The 22,926-nt window shown below is 40.9% G+C and overlaps 1 protein-coding gene and 1 long non-coding RNA gene across 3 annotated transcripts in view; one reads left to right on the top strand and one right to left on the bottom strand.

Annotated features, from left to right (window-relative positions):
* Positions 1-10,336, bottom strand: part of LOC147758955 (uncharacterized) — a 30,013-nt gene extending 19,677 nt beyond the window's left edge. The window contains exon 1 of the long non-coding RNA XR_015318408.1: positions 9,657-10,336. This is a non-coding gene — a long non-coding RNA (uncharacterized LOC147758955). The remainder of the gene's footprint in view (positions 1-9,656) is intronic.
* LOC111243321 (cytochrome P450 4V2-like) overlaps positions 1-22,926 on the top strand; it is a 183,979-nt gene that overhangs the window by 66,651 nt on the left and 94,402 nt on the right. The gene's annotated exons all lie outside the window — the stretch shown is intronic.

Below are 22,926 nucleotides of genomic sequence, written 5' to 3'. Positions count from 1 at the left end.
GGATTAACTAGCAGCGAACAGTGCTGAGCCTTGCACAACGACACCTGCTCAATTCACTTGCAAACGAGGAATAAAACAGTACGCTTGGGTCACACTTACAAATACCCTTTTTTGATTACACTACACATAGTTTGTCTACATCACTGACAATACAGCTGATTATAGGCGAACTTTCCAAGACTAGGTCACATTCTGGAATTAACCCAACAGGGTCCGGGTAAGGGGACGTGGCTTAAATCGCTGCAGAACAGAGGTCGCAATCCGGAAATATCTTCTTCTTCGTATGTCAAGAAGCATTTCGTCACTGCTACTGCTGTTGCGCTTATTTGCTGGATAGCGTTCCTCTAAAAAATACTGCCTTTCACCTTGTGTGAGACCAAGAGTCCCATGAAGATAGGCGAACAGCGATTCCCTGCCTAAATCCCTTGCCTTCTATGCTTCTTGCTCGATAACCAGTCTATCCCTCAAACTCACACTACATGTCGTTGTAGTGTTCAGGTGCCACTGGAATAACAGTGTTTAGCTGGAACCTGTTTCTCGCCGTTGGGCAAGGGCTTTTCTAGCCTCACCGCTTGTTTCTGCCCATGTTTTTTCTTCCTTTTTAGTGTGGAGATCTAGAGTCCTGTCGTTCGACCGCTTTGAAAAGCAACCTGAATTTGGACCTTCGGACGATGGCGGTAACGCCAAACCGAACAGGCTTTACGGAAGACCAGAGTTTAGCAATAAGGACCCAAATGGGCAAGGTGAGGACGTTAAATGGTTTGTCCCAAAAAATGGTAGCAGGCAAGACTGTACATGCAGAGCACATAAACTAGCGGAAACAAAGGCCATAAGGGATTCGGTGGAGTGTAGTAAACCGCAGGCGATGAAGGCCACTACTTAGCAGCACACAAAAACCAAGCAGCCAAAAACCCACTTTCTTGTATCAGATGGGCGGAGTTGTTGATAGGACGCGTTGTTGTGTTCAAGCTACCTTTGCTGGGACTACCGTGATTAGCGAGGAAACAAGATGACATCCTGCTTGCGGCTTCTAGCAGCGACAATAATAATTGGAGCTAACGTGGGTCGGGACTATCTACTTCACGAAATTATTTTTAGTTATGTTAGACTTAATTTAGATTTGCCAGTAGGGACACCATCGTTAATCGCAACAAGCGGGTCAAAACGTAACAGAAGCGGTGTTAGATTCTGTTGAAAGATTGAAATTCTATTAGCACAAAAAGGTATGCACATGTTTAGGAATATCGATGTTTGGCGTGGTCGAGAGCCTAACGTTAGTGTGGGAATACACGCTCTGTTGATACCCAGTGGCGTTCCAAACACGTACACATTTCTGCCGTTTATGCCTTAATCCTCCTATTCAGTTTGCAATGATTAATACAGTCGTATTCTATATATATATATATATATATATATATATATATATATATATATATATAACAGCGAAAGAGCGACTAATGTAAAATACTAGTAATTTTTTCAAGTTTAACATCCTAGTTTCGACATCCCACGAGCGACTTTTTTTTCCCGCAAGTAAACGGTCAAATATCGTTCGGACTTTGATGGATAATGACTGGAAAATATACGATCCCGTTTTAACATTTTTAGTCACGGAGCCATGCATGTGGCAGCAAAAAAATCCAAATGCCAAATCTAATATAGCTATTGGGGGTATTGGTTTGATCCAAATCAACCTCTCAGTGTATTAAGCTGATCCTTTAACGCTAAGTATAGTTCCCCCTTCGGAAGCATGATCAATACCTGTGCTATACTGTGCAGTGCTAACGTATCTGCTTACCTAAATTCGAAAACGGACATAGACCCTGTGCTGTGACCTAGTCATCTAACATAATATTTAACGACAGCGCTAAAAGTAATACTCGAGACATCAATTCAGTCATTAGGAAGGACCACAGCTCACCAAATTACGTCGCTATTGCGCTACGTATCTCAACGCGAGCTGCGCTATATCAACATTGTGGGTTGACAATGAAGTCGTTTTCCTAGACAAGTATTTCTGATTCGCGCTACGTGCTACTATATTTACGCAGTGGGTAACGTGGTTGCCTGCTAAACTCAAGGGCATATAGTGGTCTAAATTCGAATCCGCGCGCAGATACTTCATTTAGGCCTGGAAGCACACCTGACGGAAGCGCGAAAAAGTCGAGTTTGTGTTTCGTGAAACCTTCATTCAGATCGCAGTCGAAAGTTTACAAATCTGTTTACTTCATGCCAGGTAGAAGGTAACTAAACCAAACTGATGAGTTTATTACCTAAGTTCCCAACGATTGTTAAACAGGGTTATATAATAGTTTGCACACAGTTATAGAACACAGTAACGCAAATTGAGTCTATGAAATACATATCATATTATTGTAATAAAACGATTGTTCCAAAAAAATTTCGAGCCGATAGCTGTTACGAGGTATTCGTTGGATATCCCGCAGGATCGTTAGAAAATTTTAGCGAACAAAAAAATATAGCTAAAACGCGAGAAACCTTCCTTGCTGCGTGCACCAAAGGTGTACAACTACTGCCACGGGTTAGCTGTACCAGAATAACGTAATTGGCGCTATGGGATCTCAGATGAGTTGTAACGGGATGGTGCAGATTCCTAAGTAATCCATAGTCCGCTTAGCTCTATGTGGTAAGCATTTCGCTCGCTCGTGTTGACACAGGGTATCATGAAATAACTAACAACGAGTACGACTTTGCTAAAGCAATATCGACCGGATAATTGGTGGTGCGTACTTGAGTTAGAGTTTAGATTCGGCTTGTCGTAATATCTATAGATAAAATTAGCATATCTACGGTGAATTAGACGCGGAGCATTCCCAGTGGGACCGTTTACCATTTACAACAAGCACTAACTGTCTGTCGCACCCAAATCTCTTTTATGGTGCAAGCTTTGTGCGCATTTTCTGTGGGAGTGTTGTCCCGGAGCGACCAGTATCTTTTTGCCGAAGGATCACCTCCCACTAGTGCGCAATTCCAACTTGAGCTCGTTGACTTCATTTTTGCGAATTATATCACTATTGTAAACAAGTAATCTTTTCAAAGTAATATTCGTTTAGCTTTAAATGGATGTGGGCCATTTTTGGAACCGACTTGCGAGATGCGTGCCGCGTTACACAAAGGATTACTTGATAGGGGACTCTTGATTAAGTATCCAGATTACTGTCGTGCTAATTGCTCCAATTATTTCCGTACGTTCTGCACTGCCGAATAAAGTGTGTCTTGTAGTTAACGGTAAGGGGCGAAGCCCGCCAAGACACCTTATTATCTACCCTACTAAAAAGCCAAGTCCATGGGTTTGTCCGGAAATGTTATAAAAGCACCCTCTTGAGGGCATGCATTGAGCTGATCTTTTCTGAACGGCTCGGTGCGAAAGGTGGAGCCGAGCGTGTAAATAACCGCTTGCCTCTAGGGCAAGTTTCTTTTCCATGAAACCTAACATAATTTCGTTGGTCATGAAACGAGGCCAGAAACAGCTTCCTCATTTTGCATGCCTGAAGACAGCATCGCACTGTCTGCTATAAATATCAAAGCGGTCGCCACCGTCATCGCGCTGATGTATCGAAACTGCGGCATAAGTATGTGCAATTATTGGCCAATAGTAACATAAGGTCACTTAGAAAGTTTGCACACTACCGAGTTAGACAAGAGATAGCTCCGTATCTGAATTGAATATTTGCATGAGGTTTTTAGGTGAAAGCTACAGGAGCGTCCCCCAACTGCTATGAAAAAAGGCACTAAGGCTAACATTTGTTGCCCCAAACCTTGCTGAGATTACTACTCAACTCGATTTGGCACATTTCAAATGCACCTCGTAAAAACTCCGTAAATAGACGAGCGTCACCTAGATGTTCGCAGCAACACTAGGCTGGGCCTGGCAGAGGTTCATAAAGCAAGCCCAAGCAGACGCATACGCAACCAGCAGAAGGCTCGAACGTCCTAATCTAATTCTTCGCATCAATAATGTAATGATAAATTTGTGCAAAAACGCGACTCCGTCCATCGATTTCACTGGCCTTTTAGATGCTTTAGAAGCTTACTTTCGTTCTGCTAATTGTGGTGATGATATGACACCTTAACATTAACAACCGCTATAACAATATATTTATTGCTGCAATAACGAGGATTGACCGTCGACGACTAGTCGTTAACCGGCCGATTGGGGACTGTCGTACCCTCAGAACGGCAACTGGCTTTCTTTAATAATAAAAGTATTTTCGCGTCCTAACTATGCTACCAAGCGGAATGCGATCGTCCCGCGCTCAATCCTTCCTTAATGTCGCTGCCGTAGCCGAATTTTTCAACTATTCTATTGAGGTTCGAACCTAGGCAGCAGCTTTAAGGACGTGTTAGACTATTGGTGGGAACAACGCAGAATAACGGGGGTCCTTAGGTAACAGTGAGCGGCGTGAAGGTCTTCTTTCGAAAACCCGTCTTCGTCGGAGAAACCTGACGTAGAGCAGTTTTATGAAACTCTAATACGAAGAGACCCGGCGGTTGGACTAACCGCGACTTTGAAGCTCCTCAAGAAATACGGATTTCAACCCATAAAACACTTCGAAACGGAATTGTATGTAAAGTTTCGCCTACCGTCGAGTTCATCGTGAAGCCGATCGCTAAAGGCATTACGCTAACGGAAAAGTCGGGCATCCCGAGCAATCAGGAGCCAGCCACTTCATAGCGATACCGTTTTACCAGCCTATTCGCTTGCAAGTGAATTACAGCAGTCCCCACATAGCGAGTATTAAAACATGTTAAATACTACTCGATGTGCTGAGCCATGAAGTAGCTGGCGTTATCTGTAACGATGACATCTATACACGGACGTCATCTATTTTTTACTGTTCATTTTTCGCGATGCATGCTCCCCGTGACGTCAGAACTTGATAAGGATATAAATACAATGAGGGCCGGTCATCAACCAGAATCCTATGGGCGACAGCGTGCATCCTGAGAAGCTTCTTCGGTGCTTTGAATCCGAATAAGATGCCCAGATTTGTCACGCAAGAGCTTAAGAGGACAACAGGTGGCTTAAATCAGGCCCATGTAGCTTCTATCCAGTATAGAATTCGAGCAGTATACCCCATGGGCAAAAACGTGCAGCGGAAATTTCGGCAGGAAAGTCGTGCATACCTAGGCTCTAATTGAAAGCCGTAGACAGATGTTTCTCGACAGGCCGCTTCTTGACATCAATTATCCGGACCTCACACGCATCGGCCGGATTTATGGTTACTACGCTATGCGCCATTATGAATGCACCTGGGAGATGCTATGCTCTGCTGCCAGTACCCATGTTAATACCGGCTAACACCTGCAGGCAATAACTGGCTAAAAGTAGCTGCAATCTGACGAACACTGAAGCAGGCCACACTGTTAATTGGTCTCTCATGTGTGTCCCAAAAATGAAGTTGTACATTCGATTGTTAACTACAGCAACTGTTAACACCCACTTGCTTCCCGTCGACCTTCAGCTGGGTTCCTTGCAATAGTTAGACACTGCTGCTGGGCATTAACAAGCTCGACAGCCCGCATCACATATTGGTGCGTTCCAGAAACACTGCTGACACGGCCGTCAGTGACGGGATCTAGCGCGGTCCGTGCTAATCCAACCCTCTACAACTTGACATCGACCTCAAATAAACAGGGCACCAGTTATGATGAGCTGAGCAGCTGGGGGACCCGCCTGTTGACACTTGACGCACGTTGCTCGCGAATATGCGCAGTCGATTTGGAATGCCCCTCGGCTAAAAGCTGATTCCATTCGTTATCTGGCGGCGTATAGCGTCAAACCTCTTGGATCAAAGCGTCCGATTGAGCGCTACAACAAAGCTTGAGAAGGTGGTAGGCTTCGCTGTTATGTTGTACATACAAATAGCGCAGTCATAACTGAACCCCACTTTAGCGCTCACTTCTTGTTTAAAAACATTACAATTGTCCGACACTGCCAGGACCTTTATGTCGCAACCTATCAGAGCGAGGGTGGGTAGGTTCTGTAGTGACAGCACCGCGACTTGGTCGAGGGGTCGTTGCCGCTCCGCCGCCAGCCGTGCAATTCCCTCTAGCGACTGGACTGAACGACTACTGTCGAAGTCCTCTACTTCTTTAGTACGCTAGATATTCTTTAAAAAGCAATTAACCCATTCTCTCGCCTTTCGCGGCCTTATCAGCGCTGCCACCAATTTATAGCAGCGACGAGGCTTCATTACTGGCGACAAACAATTACCCGCCGGCTGGACCATATTATATACCAATAGAAAATTCGTTTATATATATATATATATATATACAAATGTAACAGTAAATGAGTTTCCAATTCATATATGTGTATATATATGATTATCCGTACGTTAAGCACCTTGTCTTGAAAATGTTTTTGCTAGCGTTTCGTAAATGTAAGCGACAGCTATTTGGTCATGAATGGTCAAACAATTCTGATGTCCTACGCCCTGCGCATACTTCCTGGTATATAGCAGCGCACACGTCTGGGCAGGTTTGCAGGTATAATAGCAAGAAGATAGGTTGGAAGTATCAACAACTGGCGGCAATAGCAACAAAACCACATACGTACAAACTGTCCGCTTTTGTTCAGTGTTGTAACCAATACAGCATGTGTATGAGAAGTGCTCGTATACTCGTATCGTGCAAGGACCGGGACGGTTTCCTGCCTTCATTGCTTTCAGCGAATGCAACGATATTTCGCTTCTCGTTTACTCTTCGTCGTTGTCGTTGCAGGGCAAATTGCAACTTCATGAAGCGCATGAGGCACGCTTTTAACTGGCCCTACAAAGGGGCATCGGAGTATTATGGATCTCGCTGGCAAACGGCAGTATCTAGCAAAAGACAGGTCGGCAAACAGTGTCCGTATTAGTAATCGTGTGTGAAAAAAGTAGCATCAACATCAGGAGTCTTTTATCAGGAAGCTTTCGGGGTTAAATGTCGTTATTAAGCACTATCATAGAACTGTGACTTAGGTTTTTATTGTAACCCCTTGAAGTAGTCAAATATGCGAGTCAATATCGGACCCGATGGATTGAGATAAACAAACGATATGGCCTATCTGATATACTTATATTATCAGTCAAATTGACTTTCGGTTAGCAGTAGAACAATCAAATGTCCTTAGCGTACTCTTTAAGCACAGCAACAAACTCCATTAGTATTTGATAGCACGTAGAATGTAGGGGCCTTTGAAAGGACGCTTAAGGATTCGCAGATAACTCAAGCGTTGTTACTGAATATAGCCAAAGTGGTGTTCAAATAAGGGAAGTAGAATCTCTCACTTTTCAAAAAGAGTAATCCTGTCCTATTCAGGATGTACATAAATAATTTAAATGTCTTACTCGGTAACCTCTAGCAAGATTCAAAGTATCATCATCGTCCGAAAGGGTCTCATTAGTTCATTAACTCGGTAGCTCGAGACTATCGATTGTTGTCACTTGAGGAAGTCTATCATTTTGCGTCTTGATTGACCGAGTCTGATCTTCACTAGGGGTTCCTGTGCACCACGTGATCTGCACCATTTGCCAGCTACGCTCTCCTATTAGAATGAGCCAATTTTTGATAGCAACGGTCCAAGATGGCGGCACACATTCGTTTACTTGGATCGTAGCCGTGAGAACAACTTATAGCCTTGACTACAGTTGATCATATATTATCTGTGTAGGTGTTAAAGGCAAACGTTGCTTTGTTGTGTTTTCTAGTTTCACATGCGAGCTATATACCGCCCAAAGGCTGTATACAGTCTATAGACTGTGGCTGCTTGGCCCTGAGACATCATCACGAACTCCGCATCCTATATGTCCTCGTCTGACGTTTTTCGCCTTCATAATGGTGACACGCATGATAAAAAAGGAAGATTGCTGTTCTGGGACGCATCAAACGGTCGCGGCAGTAGATTCGCATTGCTTGGACGACGCTCAAGTAGTAGTTGTTAGCGTTGACAAAAGAATAAGGTGAAACTGGCTGTTTTCGTTAAGTAACAGGTTAACAAGCCAAACAGGCGATTGGCCGGTAGAAGTGTGCTATGCTTTTCTTACTTTTGTGGGCTAAAGGGCTGCTGCTATAGAGCAAATGCATTCCGTTCTTGGTACATAACTATATTAAAAATATGACGGTAACTGAAAGAAGGAATGCAAGCAAGCAAACAGCTCGTCTCCTAGACACGACCTGTTTGTAGTTAACACGGATAAGTAAGAAACGATAAAAAGCCCTTTTCGCTACAGCTTTTACTCCAGTTAGAACCATAACGACCTTTGTTGCTGGCTTTTGCCCATTGGTTTCCGCCACGTTCAGTTGGGTTAAACCCACCTCCACGGTATTCGTGTTTATCCTGTTATTCAATTCTCCTTGTCCCGCACCGTTATACTAACCAGTTAATGGACGCGAATGGAGCTTCTGACGTAAACAGCCACTTAACCGCAGCCGGTCCTATTCGGTCCCGAACATTAGGTTTTTGTACTACTGACACTGCCGTTTTTGCTATAACGACATATATATATAATTCTACGATTTCGAATATGCCCGCCTGCGGTTACGATAGGGATGGGTGAGTGCACATCTGTATCGCCTGGGGCAACAATGTTGAATATCATAAACACAGGATTCCTCTCCGCCATCGTTACTAGTCGACAAGACGTGACCACCTGCGGCAAAGTGAATTGCCTCTGATAACACATACATTCATATCCATAATTACTATTTTAAGGGTGACAGTTTGCATACACAGCCGTTAGATGGCTCTATACAGATAGCCGCATATCTGCAGCTCTACAAGGACTGGGTCGCTGTTATGAAAAGAAATAGTTACTGATTGATCGTAAAATGTACACGTAGATAGATAGCTTTGATACTTAGGTAGGCTTGTTTACTGGACTGGTAAGTGTATATTATTAATTACTTTGAACTATAGTGCTATGATTAAGATTATTTCTACCGAGCGGGATATAATTGTTATGTGATTTCTTAGTAGCTAGTTTTTCTATTTGGATATTTATCGTTTCGTATGTATCTTGGTGGGCGGGAGAATCATAAGCATAATATTTACGATTTCGTTCCAGGGGTCTTTTCGTTTGCCATTTCCTTTTGTTTTATTCGAAAACTGATAAAAGAGGCCTGAACTAGCTGAATATTTATTTGGAGCCTAGGTTCCACCTGCGCGTAGCAGGAATTTGCAGGAACATTGGGATCATTTGATCATCTAATTAGCCTAAATGACAAACTAGTTTGCATATATAATCAGTAGGAATAATTGTGCACGTTTAAAGTCACCTCTCACTCTGGTAGTATGCGTTTTCTGTTAATGGGCACGTAAGGGAAACTTTAATAAAGTAAATTAGAACTAAGCTGGTCATGCCGATTGTAAGCATTGAATTTCACAAATCACAGCACGAACTTGTTTTCCAGTCAAAGCAAAAAGTGCTAGTAACTGTTGGCCATCGTTAACAAAAATCTTCCAATTCCATTTATTAAACATGCTCTATCTTTTCTACACAAATATGGGCTAATGTATTTTCGCTTGAATACGACACCCGAAGCTGTTTCCGTTTATAGTCGGCTTGATATGCCCCAGAGTGTGGCATTCATTCGTGGTCCACGAACAGATGAAGGCGCACTTCTATAGCTGTGAGAACGACGGTACTCACCTTGTTATTTCCTTTGAAAGCTAGCACCGCTTCAAATTTTTCGATGAGGTGAAGCGGAAGAGTTGCTTACTTCTGTTCACTCCGCACGCACTTTTGACGTCTGTCGATAAGCCTTTGTACCTTTCCGCATTCTCTCTTGCACATAGATGCTTTTTCAGATTGCTTCTATGTAAATTCAAACGTATGATTAACAACGATTTTGATGATCGTCCAAGATGTACTTCGTAGTACTCTGCGCCCCTCTTGTACGGCTCTTGTACGTTCAAATACGGCGGTATACCACATCTGTTGCACCCGACGCGCATTATACACATATGTCACGCTGCCTTTCCCTTATATTAATTTAGCTTTGGTACTAATTGTACCCCACGTAATGTGGTAGGTTAGGTCGCCATTTTTGTTAGCGTACCAAGCGCCGGCCCAAAATGTGGAATCTCGTCCTGCAATTGCCTTAATTGTGACTATTGTTGACACTATTTTCCAATCGTTGCCGTTCCTGCTGTCGACCGATCCGTATCACATCCCGGATATTGATCTTACGCTAGAAAAGCCCAGGGTTGTGTTACCATAACAAGCATGAAAATCGTTTTAGTCGCGCGTATCGCTCGAATTGCTAGACCACTCCATCGAAAGCAAGGCCTTTCGATTCCTTTGCTTATGGAAAGTACTAGCCGCCTATATCGGGCGGTTTACAACACTGTTCTGTTGGAAGGCGTCTCGCGACTCCCGAGCAATCGCCCCTTCTAGACACAGGTTGCACTAGGTTAAGTGCGCTAGAGAGTGTTCTCCCTATATTGTATTGAACAAGTACTGTTCGAAGCGAAGTATTAGACAGCCAATTAGAAGCGGATAGAAAAGTGGTCTTTACAAGAGCGGGATAAAATTACAAAGTATTCGGTTTAAGGGGGTAGGAATGGTTTCGACTAATGATTTTCGAGACGACTCCGAGGTTTACCTAACATAATGTCTTCGAAAGAATTTAACGAAGCAAATTTTCAATCAGGAAAAAGGTCTACCTCTAAGGGAAAGTCGATGCGTAGCAGAAGCCCGGGATCTCAATCTTCACTCAATTGAAAGCATTCCCTCGTTCTCTCGAACCCGTTCTGTTCTTCGATAGCGATATTTTTAAGAGTTATATCATGCAAACATCACTACTCGGCTTGTTGACTAAACCAATCTAAGTTCAACAATAATGATCTCTCTGACTGGCACGACATATCTCATCTAAATAAAAAAAACTTCCGCGCAACATAATTGTGTTGGCATACGTTCCACTGCGGTACACGTCGTTGCGTACGAATAACAGAGGACATTTGCTCTTTTTTTTTCGTTGCCTAGTTCCGCGGCATTCGCTCAGCTAACGAAACGTCGTCGCAATAGTGTGGACGATGCCATTTTTACCTGATGCTTCCAGCGGTATATCGATATCCAGCCATACGAGGCTGTTGCTACGCCCCTCTGTCCTTGTCTCTATTCGACATAGATGCACTTCGGTTATAGCAGAATATACTTATAGTAGAAGGCACTGTTTTCATGAAATGAATACATCGTATCGATTAAGACCTACAACAGCGAACAGACCATTAGTTATAATGGATAAACGCTGAGGCACTTAATAAAAACGAAGACGACGACGACGACTCCGAATGCAGTGACTGCCCTTCGTAATAAGGAGTCAAAAGTGTACCATTAATAAGTCTGCATAGTATCGATTACTTTGGATTTTTCTCGCGTCAGTAAACAGTAACGTGTATAATTTTATTAGCATTTTTCATGTTTAACAGGACTACAATCTAGGATAGGTTTAGTTTAACATGTACCGCTCCAGAGGTATGATGTTGTTCAAATTTGAAAAGGCTTGTGTATTATAATAACGAAGAGAGATAGATTATTTTTTTCGTGATGTTTTTCAGCCTAATTTTTTACTGTTTCGTGCGATATTATATCAAATCTATGTAGTACGACTGTGGTCATTGGTGTTTTTCAAAAAAAAACAATTAAAGTTTACGAATCCAGAATTTACGAATTGACTTATACGACTACCGCTGACACCCGCCTTTAACGCGCGCCTCGAGATCAAATTCTAGGTAGCATATTATTAAAGCATAGAAATGTCCGAAGACGGGATACTCATATGCCAGTAATTCAAACCGTCCAACACAAAAGGAACATAACTTGCGTTGAAGAAGAAAGTGTTGTCTTCAATTTAGTTATAAATATATATATATATTGTGGGTATAAGGTCGACGCTCGCCCTAAGGTGGAACGGGAGGTGGAATTCGCCCAGTATCAACAGTTTCCCGATTGCAAGGTTTGAAATAAAGACGTAACCCTTGAACAGTTTAAATCGATTTACCAGATAGGTTGCATGGTAGACTTGCGTAAAGTGTAGATATTTTATCGTATTTAATTGTGCTTATGTTATTCAACGGTTTGTTATCTGCGCGGATTTACGCGGAGTTTTTCATAACTTTCTAAACAACTCCGAAGTAAAACAAATCGCGTGATGTATATTGGAAAGTTTGCGTGTAAACTATAATAGCTATATAGTTATCTCGCAAAAGCAGCTCGTTTTTACAAACTTCCATCTGACTTCAACCTGATTATTATATGCCCACTCTTCAGTAGAGTTCATATTCGAGGAGTATCCTGTGGGACTTTCAATCTATGGCTAGTTCATTTAGCAGCGGGGTAATACTATCCAATTGAATATTTGGATTGTATTCTTTATTAAAAAATTACACCACCTGAGTATTTGGATCTCTGAATTTGTAGTCTCACAAGTCTGAATATTCCGTTTGCTTCTCACTGGGGCAACGCGTCGCCACTCCTATTACACGTCCCCTTAATAATGGGACAGTGAAGATCAACGTTTGGTTTTCAAAGGGTCCATTCAAAATATCTTGCAGAATGTATCATAGGCCTATGATAAAATTTCTCAAATGAAGCTTATTCAGTGTTACTGAGACAATGATATCCAAACAGCCAATTTGTAGTTCGTTCAGAATTTATTAGAAAACGTATTTGTTTCATAGCTAAACGACCACGTTTCAGTTACCTATGTGGAACGTACGATTATATCCGTCGTATACGCCTTTCGCACTTCAGGCGTAAAGGGCCTACGTCTGAAATGAGACTGTTCTACTTCATCGCCTGCACCATTTCTGCACATACTTTAGCATATACTAGTTTTCATGCATCGGGTGTTCTACCAGAGCTCTGTTGGCCAAAATATTTATCACGAAAGGAATTTCCAAGTCACCTTCAGTCAACGCTAAGAGAGGCCATATAATTTGAACGCATGATAGCTCATCAGAAGCGGCGCAACAAACAATTCCCAAACTCTCACATTTTTTCCTATGGAGGAGCATCGTATGCGCAGTACTATAGGTGAAAGGAATCGAAGTCGTCGAGGTCTTAGCAACGAGCGTTGTAAAACAATCTGTGGCACTTGAAAATATTTTAAATGAATTGCTAAATATAAACACTGATAGAAAGCCCATGATCCCAAAATGTATTGAAACATCCATACTTTTCTTATTGCTCCGCTCCGTATTCACAGCGAAAGCTCAGCAACAAAATTTTTGTAAGTGTTGGATGGGTCAAGATCTCAAAAATCCTAGTGGTTGTGTTGTATGCGTCACTTAGTTCAATGGCTCAAAGCAGGATTTAGGGAACAGGGAGAAAATCATTCCATTCGGTGTACCTCCAATGTCACAAGCATAACACTACTTCCAATACTCTACCTAAATGCCGTGTCCGTTCGTCGTTGGACGTAGCAATGCAAACGCAGAATTCGCTATTTGAGTCCCCTAGAAAATAGTTTCCAATTGGTTTCCACGAAACATTGGCTGGCGATATCGATGGCGCGGAAAGCGTCCCAACACGAGGTTCGCTACTATTTTGTCAAATACCGAAACGGATAGTAGTATGCATAGGTTGAGAATAACAATGTTGGGACATTATGATGTTTGTTGTGAAACGACGTATGCCTTTCTTTGCTCCACGTCTGAACCCAGTCAAAATAGCCAGTTCTGGGTGGAGCCCCAACTTACTAGTGGCGCAATCTGCCTAATGAGACTACAGCGCAGGATCTGCATAAGCTACAGTAACACACCGGCCACGTTACATTGGCGCCGCCTCTAACCTTTATGGATACAAATAAGCCAACCCCCATCGTTCATCTTTTTTTCCTACGCTCTCCTGAAGCGGAACTCGCTATCGTTGAGTATTTCACGCTTTGACTTAAAGTTACACTTACTCTTTCGATCCACGTTCATTAGTTGATATCGGCAGCAGACAGGGAACGTTCTCACCTTACAATTGCGGGGGGGGGGGGGGGTAAATGTCATAGGAAATGATAATGGCCGTAAGAATTTTAAATTTAGGTTCGCCTTTTTTCTTATTGTAAATGGTGTTCCGCTAGTGTCTAAGAGTCTGACCGCAGTATACGAATATATAAATGAAAGTGATCTATCTATATTGGCAAGCAGACAGGTTATTACTGAAAATACGAGGGTTGTCTAGTTTAGTCTTTGTGGTTATATAGCAAAATCTTTTTCAACTCATTGCAAAGCTTCGGAACGCTTTTCCCGATGGGTTTCAAAGGTTGGATTATCATTTTCGATGCCGGTGCCTATTACTGGTCGTAGAGCGAGAAGACAGTGATAGAGATCTAGGGTCATATTAAAAGGAATCCACCAAGATTAACCCGAAGAACAAATACTAGAATCGTTTGATTGTATTTTAATAGGATAAATAAGGTATGGCACCTAACTTGGGACAAATTTTGGTTGGCTGTTTGTCGTGACGGGCACACGCCTGTCTGCTACTTCTAATACTAGATAAAAACCACATCGTTATAAAACAATATAACAGACTTGTCATAGGGTACAATTGTGCGTCGTTTTAGGAATCAATTAGCAAAAATCAACTAGAACTTAACTTTATCTCAATACATCGAAAATGAGAGGCTTCTTGGATTATCCCAAATAGACGGTGTACTTTGCCGCCAATGAGTACGCTGTTGCAGAAGAAGTTTTCAGCAGGTTTCAGCGCAGCACAGCGGAAACTTAACAACAATGAAAGAATACAGAGTGCTGCAAAATCATACGCTGTCGTTCAAAAGTGCATTTCAAATGATTATTTTGTTCCTATCAGGGCATAAGTAACGAAATCTGCTCTACGTAAACCTAAATGCCACAGATTGTTGACGAAAACCTCAAATACATGTCATATGTCATAAAAATCAGACAGGTGCACTCTGTTAATGCAGTAAATGATCATACACTATTATTGTTCGAAATAAGATCAGGAGATCTTATCGTTTGCTACCTAATTTTCTCAAAAATTCAGCAGCAGGTTGTTTTTAATTTTTCTCTAAAAAAAATGTTTGTCTTCAATGTGAAAATGAACCGAGAAGATAATTGCTAGAGGACGCGCAAGGCAAAAAAAAGGAATGCTACTACTTTATTCGCCATATTTCGTATAACTCAGTAGTTAAAAAGGATTTATGTTGTATACAGAAGAGCCAAAGATGCAATTAGCAACTTTGTAGTCCTTGCTTTAAGTTATACAATTCTATAAGCAAAATATACTGGAAAAATCTTATTTGACGCTAACGGTCTTTCAAACCTTACACACCCTCTATCATACGACATAGAGCGACGTATCTCTGGCGGTATCCTGCTTCAAGCATTTTTCGGATATTTCCGCGCTCTGTGGGACACTGTCATATTAAGCGTATTGCCTGTTTCGCGTCCCTCATGAAAATTGTTTGGTAAACAACAAAAAAAACTATGAGCCGTTTGTCGTTTAACGTAGCTGAAAAGCGTCCGGCAGGTAATTAGTTTATAAATCCAAAGGTCAATGAATTGCGATGACTGGAACAGGCAGTAGCACCCCCTCAGCAAACGAAAGAGCAGGAACAAAATACACAGTCCTAAATAAATGTGTTCCTAATAAATATTTCATCAACTCGTTCGCTTTTGATGTTATTGTCACAAATTCGGCTTTTTCCGCCCACCTATCTATATATCGCAAACAGACAGTCGTTAGGTCAGTGAAGGTAGATATCTCTTTGGGGACACGGCAGTTTCCGATGGATCCTTGTACCCCTTTTAGGCTTTAGTAAACCTTTGGAAAAGTATCAGCCGTTTGAGCGCGGTAGTAAGATTAAGCAAGGAACAAGAACGACCACTGCTAAATGCCGCTAGCAACAACGAGTTTACGAGGTATAATCGTAGCTAGGATGTAGAATCGTAGCATAGGCCTTTTTTTCAACACAGCTGAAAGGTATAGGGGGACGATTTCGGGCATCATTCATCAATTTCAAATCGTATGAGAGCTGCATGTGTTCGATGCCAGAATATCATCGATTACCTGAAATGAGGGGGAAAAATGTTATGTTTGTCTTGATGATGATGATATATTCATTTTATTGAAAGACAGAAAAGTTTTAGAAATTAACTGCCATAGTGCGCTTTTGAAGATTTAAGCTGGTGTAAGTATTCGATATTACCGTAATAGTAAACATCTCGAGCAGTACGCGTATTATAGTATATCAACATCACCTATATTGAGTTTGAAAATTCAAATCAGAGAATGATCCTGTTTGCAGCAATCACTGTGTGCATATGTAAGCCTACTTGAAAGCTATTTTTGCAATTTAGAAGGTCCGTGTTTTTTTGCATAGCAAGACGCAATTTGTGCTTCGGCTAAAACTTATCACAAATAAGCAACTTCTTTTTTTACGCACCCCGTATTTTATCCCTTTATTTCAGATATACGCCACAGCAACGCCTAGTGGTGTCCTCATAGTGTAGTGTTTTGCCAGGTCTATCGTACGTAGTACGTATTTTTGGGCGGTAGATTCCATCTTTATATGTATTTGTTTCACATCATTAATGGATCTTAGCAATCCTTCTGCTAGACGCAGCCATTCTTCACTGCTACGTTGGTTGTACGGACTGTGATGAAACGTGGTGAACTTATTACGTTAAACCATCAGGTACGAGGATACTGAACTGCAAACTTGAATTCGGGTACGCAAACTATTTTGCTGGAAAATTCTATTCTACATAATATTAGTGGTCCAGAATTACAGGACCCTGCACATAAACCAATCTAGGTAAATTTTTCGTTGCCGAACTATATCTATCATAGCTTTTACTTTCGTCCACACTTCCACAGTGAATATTTTCGATCTATTTTCAGTAGTGGCTATTTTTCAAAAAAAATATTAAGCATACTCTTAACTACGAGCATATGGCTAGCCAGAGAATTCAATGGCATCGCCAGCTGCATTTACCCCTGACTCGAGCTAGCTTCCTCGGTTAGTCTAACTAGATATCGCCTCTTTAACTCATAAGTTAAAATTAGCTAAAACGAGCTTTCAAAGGCAAATTAGGGAGGCCTGCTGGAGCTCGTCAAGATAACACCGTTACGAGCAGAGCAGGTACGCTCGTCCTACCGGTACGGCTAAAATGATCCTTGTTGAAACATTGGTGTGGGACCTATTCTGAGCAATTAAATTTTGCTACTGCCATGAGCGATATGAATGCATATTATATCGGCGGCGTTAGTGAAAATAATAGCCTCCGGATAGTCTAATCAGGTAAAATTCTACGTGTGCTCATTACAGTGGTTTCCATGATACGATTCGGTTTTTGTAAAATACTTGTTACTGGCAGAAGTTCAAGGCAATGCTTGCCTTGAACCACTAGGACATGGTTCTTGTCCTATTCTGTACCATTGAAATTGAAATATGTCTAATGCAATAGGCTCAAACCCACTTTTGTGTATATATGACCTCTTGTAAAACACACACATGCAATTTTCTACAAGAATTGTGTAATAATACAGGTGGGTGAGCTCTTCGGAAATATATTCGTTAGCAAATAAAGCTGTACTTTATACTGGCGTGTTTATACCCATGAATTTCAATTACAGTTTCTACTGTTGGAACACTGTTTGTATTTTGAGCGCGTTATTATAAACACTAGTAACTGAGTTAGAAAAGTATTGACGATCCTACGAAATCCGACAATATAAACATGGCTGTCTCTTCTAAATCGTTTTCCTACTTTTAAAATGCCTAATTTCGCAAATTTTTTTTGTAATTATGCTTGGAATTCATCTTGCTTTACCAGGCAGCTGTTCCCTTGCCCCACAGAAATACTTCGCATTTATGTGAACATGATACATATATGTATCTCACCATATCTTAAAGCTGATCATGCGTGTACAAGTATCTGTGACGAAAATAAACATTTACGTGTATTCTGTGTATATATATATGCATATAGAGGTAGCCCTCGTCACCAACCTTAGAGGTGAAACAGCCATGCAGCTTATGTTGGCCTCTAAGCAGAACAAGCAAGCTCTTTAAAATGCAAACGGGCTTTCTAAATCTAAAAGGAAAGAAAAACACTTCCAAATGTGACAGGGATCTTTTTCATTATTCTTCAGCATTTTATCTCACAGAAGTGAAACAGATCGTCAGCTGTGCTGAAAATACAAGTAGGGCTGCAAAACATTTCATAAGACTCAGACGAATACAAAGCCCTTGTTATCTCCAACTGACCTTTGATAGTTAGTTAGTTAGTTAGTTAGGTATTGAAGCCTACTTATACGCTAAATCATGTGGTAAAAAGATATCATGTACAGAAGACATACAAATTTATAGCAAATTTTCATGTATGCACGTTATAAATTGAAAAACAATTTTTTTAATCTCTTGAGAGTCAGACTTGTGGGAGCCATTCCGCTCCGAAATGACGTTTTAAGTTATCGTAGAACTGACTTAATTTTTGATCGAAACCTATATGGAAAAGTGCTTAGAAGGGTGCAATTAAGGTAAACTTGCCTGGATAGGAAACTAAAAGCCTTCCATAGGGTGAATAGCCTTAAATCAGGAGTTTCCTATTTTATAGCCATGTATGTGCCAGCGACAACCGAGTGTACTGTGTTTTCGTTTTTTAAAAGACCTCGTCGTTTTAGCGGAGCATATTGGTAATGCTACGCGTAACTTGGAATATACAGCTATGCAGAGACCCAGCTGACTAAAATTTTAAACAACTAACTAATAAATTCTGGTTAAAATCGATCAACGAAACCACTTCATTCTATCGGGATTGCCCACGATAAATTTTTAATATGTCAATTTTTGTTCCGGCTGCACTCGGGATGAGGTAAAATAGCACCACTTGTTACTGTACATAATATATGAGAAATATATAAAAAAGCATATATACGTAAAGGGATATGTATGTATATCGTTGTTTTCTACACGACGAATGGCCAATTGTGGACTCATCAGTTAACAATATTGTCTGCGTTTTTCCCATACCGCATGCAGGACCGACCATCCAATCATAATAGCAGTTTTTCTGACGTGTCGATTATATACGTCTTATGCCTTTGTCAGCTATATAGATAGAGTATGAATTTTACATTGGAAATTCTGCCGGAAGAGCGGAGCAGTTTCCTCGAAGGACAAATTCAGATGCGTCGCATCAGACCAGTCCACCATGTAACATTAAAACGATTACGCTAGCGTTGACCTGTGGAATACTGGTTAATAAATAAGATAGAATATATATGCAAATGAGAATGGTAACCAATAATCATGCAACAGTGGTAATGTTGATATGATAACTTGGCGCGCCGATGCTACTGTTTCAGGAAACGTTTTTTAAGTGAAAATCGATAACTTTTTTGCGGTACTTGTTTCGATGGACACCGGAATAGAATGCGTTCTTAACTTACGGCAGATTATTAATTTTTGTGCGCTGTGCAGGGAGAAAAACGCAGTCGAAGCCGAAAGTGAACTACGGAAATTTCGTATCTAAAATCTACATTGAATTATATAAAGTAATGTACTTTAGGTGCGTATATGGTATTCTAGATTTTTCTAGCTACTATGACGCTATGTTAAAGCATATCTAGATAGGTGAAGGTTGCGTTTTTTTTTTTAATTAATTAAGTATACCAGAGAGTCTTTACAAATAACTATTTGCTAAGAAGATATCTATTCCGAAGCTGTAAGCTTCGAACCGCTTGGAGTTAAATATAGACGTAGGGACCCTGTAAAACATCATCCCAAACCAGAAGGAATTAAATCTACAGCTTTGGGATTAAGTGCATCATTTGCATACACGATTCATTTGGCGAGCAGTATTTTGCTGAGCAACTGAGAGACCATAAATAATATACGTTGGAAATTATATTAACGCAGTGTTTTCGGTCACTATATCTTTTGCTTTATAACACTATGTTTAGAAAATGACAAATCTCTAACTTGCAGCTTGCTAAAATCTCAAAAGCTGTACGATTTCTGAATAATGCTTCATAAGCTAGTAATTATTTAGTTACTTTCGTGACGTTTTTCACCTGCCTAATTTTACGCGACCATATAGGAAACAACTCAATTAGCACCCGCTAAGTTTATTTCAAGAGCTTCAGCAATGCACAGATTACGATTTTCTATCTTGGGAACTGTGTGATTCCAGTAAGAAACGAGAAAAATTCCATGTAGTATCCAATGTTATGGTACAGCCTTGACGAAGGTACCATCGAGAAGCCAAGCACGTTTGACTATAGATAGGAAAAATCACCCACGTTGAGGGTTACTAGACGGGCAGTACCTCCATGCGTCGAGTTCTACGTCCGGTATCGCCGTTAGACATTCCGTCAGACAGCTGGCTCCCAGCGCGGAACGACCCTAGTTTAAACCTAGAGCACAATACAACGTATCCCTTAGATCTGCAGGCACAGACCAGCAGGACCTGGTAACGACAAATGTCCTGAAAGTAATGCATTTTTAAATGTCCACCAAGGTCACGCTTTGAAAAGAATCATCGTATTAGATTCTGATGTCGTAAAATCAAATCAGTCAACAGTAGAACAGTTGCTTTTCACCATTTCGTCTCCTGAGGCGGTGGGATAGAATCGTATGTGTACTACCATTTTTCACTGATGTCAACAGAACGCATTAGCAAAAATAGTAAGTAAATAGGCCTGGTAATAAACACATTTAGCAGTTGTGGTGGAATTACGCTCCTTGACGTTGGCTGCACGCTGCGAAGAATATAAACATTAATGGTATCGATATACACCAGGACCTGCGACCTAAAGAAAGACAGGAGGCAAGACCGCAGGAAACTCCAGCCAAAACGAGATAAATCGAATGAATGTCGGCTCTATGAACGGCTGACGATAATAATGATGGAATAAGTAGCCAGTTAGCCTGACGAGACAAAACTGAATATTGCAGTGTGATATACGCGATGAGCTCCCAATCAAGCGATAGGGCGCCTCTAAGAGTTTTACAAAAGAAACGATGGAACAATAACAACAAGCCGTATTACATTAGTTGACACTATTTTCTGCGTATGAAAGACTAAATGCACTGTGTTTGTTTGTGTGTGTGTGTCCGTCCGTCAGACAGAAACAGAGAGAGAGAGAAATTCGTTATTACAATGGTACACATCTGAGATATCTGAATCTGAATATCTGGATCTGCAAAACCTTCTGGCAAAATTGTTATCATAGACATGGTCGCTAGTAATAAAAAATCAACAAAACTCAAAGAAAGTCAATAAAATCTACCCCGATTAGGATATTCCCAGGGCCGCAATATATTGACAATACGCTTATCAAATTTATATATGAGAACTTAACTGCAGCTTAGGTAAATACAGACTAGATGAAAGCCTATCACCATTTTTAGTTCTTCGCTCTGAAATGTCACTGATCTTCCATCCGTATAGAAACCTTATGAATTGCTTTTTAAAACGGTATCTAGGACTATTTTCGGGCTTCAACTGAATACGTCTTATCAAAAGAGACCCTCGAGACAAAAAGGCAGTAAAAACAATAAACTATGAAGAGTAGAATGCCCCTTTAACGAAGTCATGGTCAGAGTGATTGAAACAGCAGAAAAGGAGAGCAATTTTAATGAACTATGACGATAGAAAATCACCAAAAAGTACATTACGCTGTGGGCCTAAACAAGCCGGCAGAACTTTTTTTTTTAACAAGGTCTACTGTGTTTTTCACACGAAAAAAAAAAAACGAAATTCATTTGCTCAGGAGGACACCTGCAAAAGTAGTTCAGTGAACGAATTTTAGCGCTTCATCATTCAAGTAGATTCATCGTGTTGTTAAAAATCGGGTTGGCCTAGCTAATGAATGAAAAGCTACTGAAAATGATGTCAAATAGTCTTCTAACAATGCTCGATCAATACTAAAAACTATTAGAGACCAAATAAAAGCAATCAAAAAAACGTTGTGAATCTTGTAGGTAGCTGACTCTCCAAGCACGGTACTAACAGCGAACACGGACTAAAATACGTACCTCTGAATAGTTGTTTTTGCAAGAAAGCTTATATGCTTTTAGTTATCATGTTGGATCAATTTTGATTATAAGTCTAAATATATTATAAATGAGATAAAAACAATGAAATACTTCGGAGCATATCAGGATAACTGAGCGAGACAGCCGAAGAAATGAGGTGTCCTACCTCGTAATGTTGAAGTCGTGCTGCATATTTCGTTTCTTATTTATGTGGATCGCTAATTGGATCCGGGTAGTTTCTAAGATAACAATTTAACTCGACATGATGTTCTTATTCTTTCTTCAAAAAGCCCGAGTGAGTAGGACCCACTTTTTTTGTACCATAATATATATTTGAGTTTTACATGTTCCGCGCTCGACACCGCCATTAAGCATGTTGTCATACGGCCGCCTTCGATCACAAAACAGTCCCCGTGCGTTCACACTCGGATTTGAACCACGTGTCTCTAAACTTCATCACGCAGACACGCTGCCCACTATGCCATCACCGATAAGCGCATACGAATTCTATGTATCGTTTTATACGCTTATTCCTGTTGTCGTGGTCGTCATAATAGTTCCTTTGCTATTATTGTCGGGATCATCACCCTCTTCTCAGGTTTTATTTGTTTTTCCGCAAGTTTTGATGGGCGATTCAACGTAAATGTTTCCGCTAGCGTGTAGTGACCTTTTCAATCAAACCCGGAACACGTTTGATGCAAGCGAATTACCAAAGCAACGAAACGTATTCCAGTTATAATGTAAAAGATCAAGCAGTAATGGCAAACAGCTTTACTCAGTAGTTAAACTATCCTATTCGACCAGCACTCAGATGCTGGTCGTTCGTTAAAAGCAAACATGGAAAAATGCTAGTGTTTCTCGTTTGCCGGATACTACGTTACAACTGAACATTTACTCGATCATCCTGAAAAT

This window comes from Varroa destructor, unplaced genomic scaffold, assembly GCF_002443255.2.
Source record: "Varroa destructor unplaced genomic scaffold, Vdes_3.0 BEIS01000001.1, whole genome shotgun sequence".
Classification (NCBI taxonomy): Eukaryota; Metazoa; Arthropoda; class Arachnida; order Mesostigmata; family Varroidae; genus Varroa; species Varroa destructor.
This window is presented reverse-complemented; position numbering and strand designations above follow the sequence as displayed.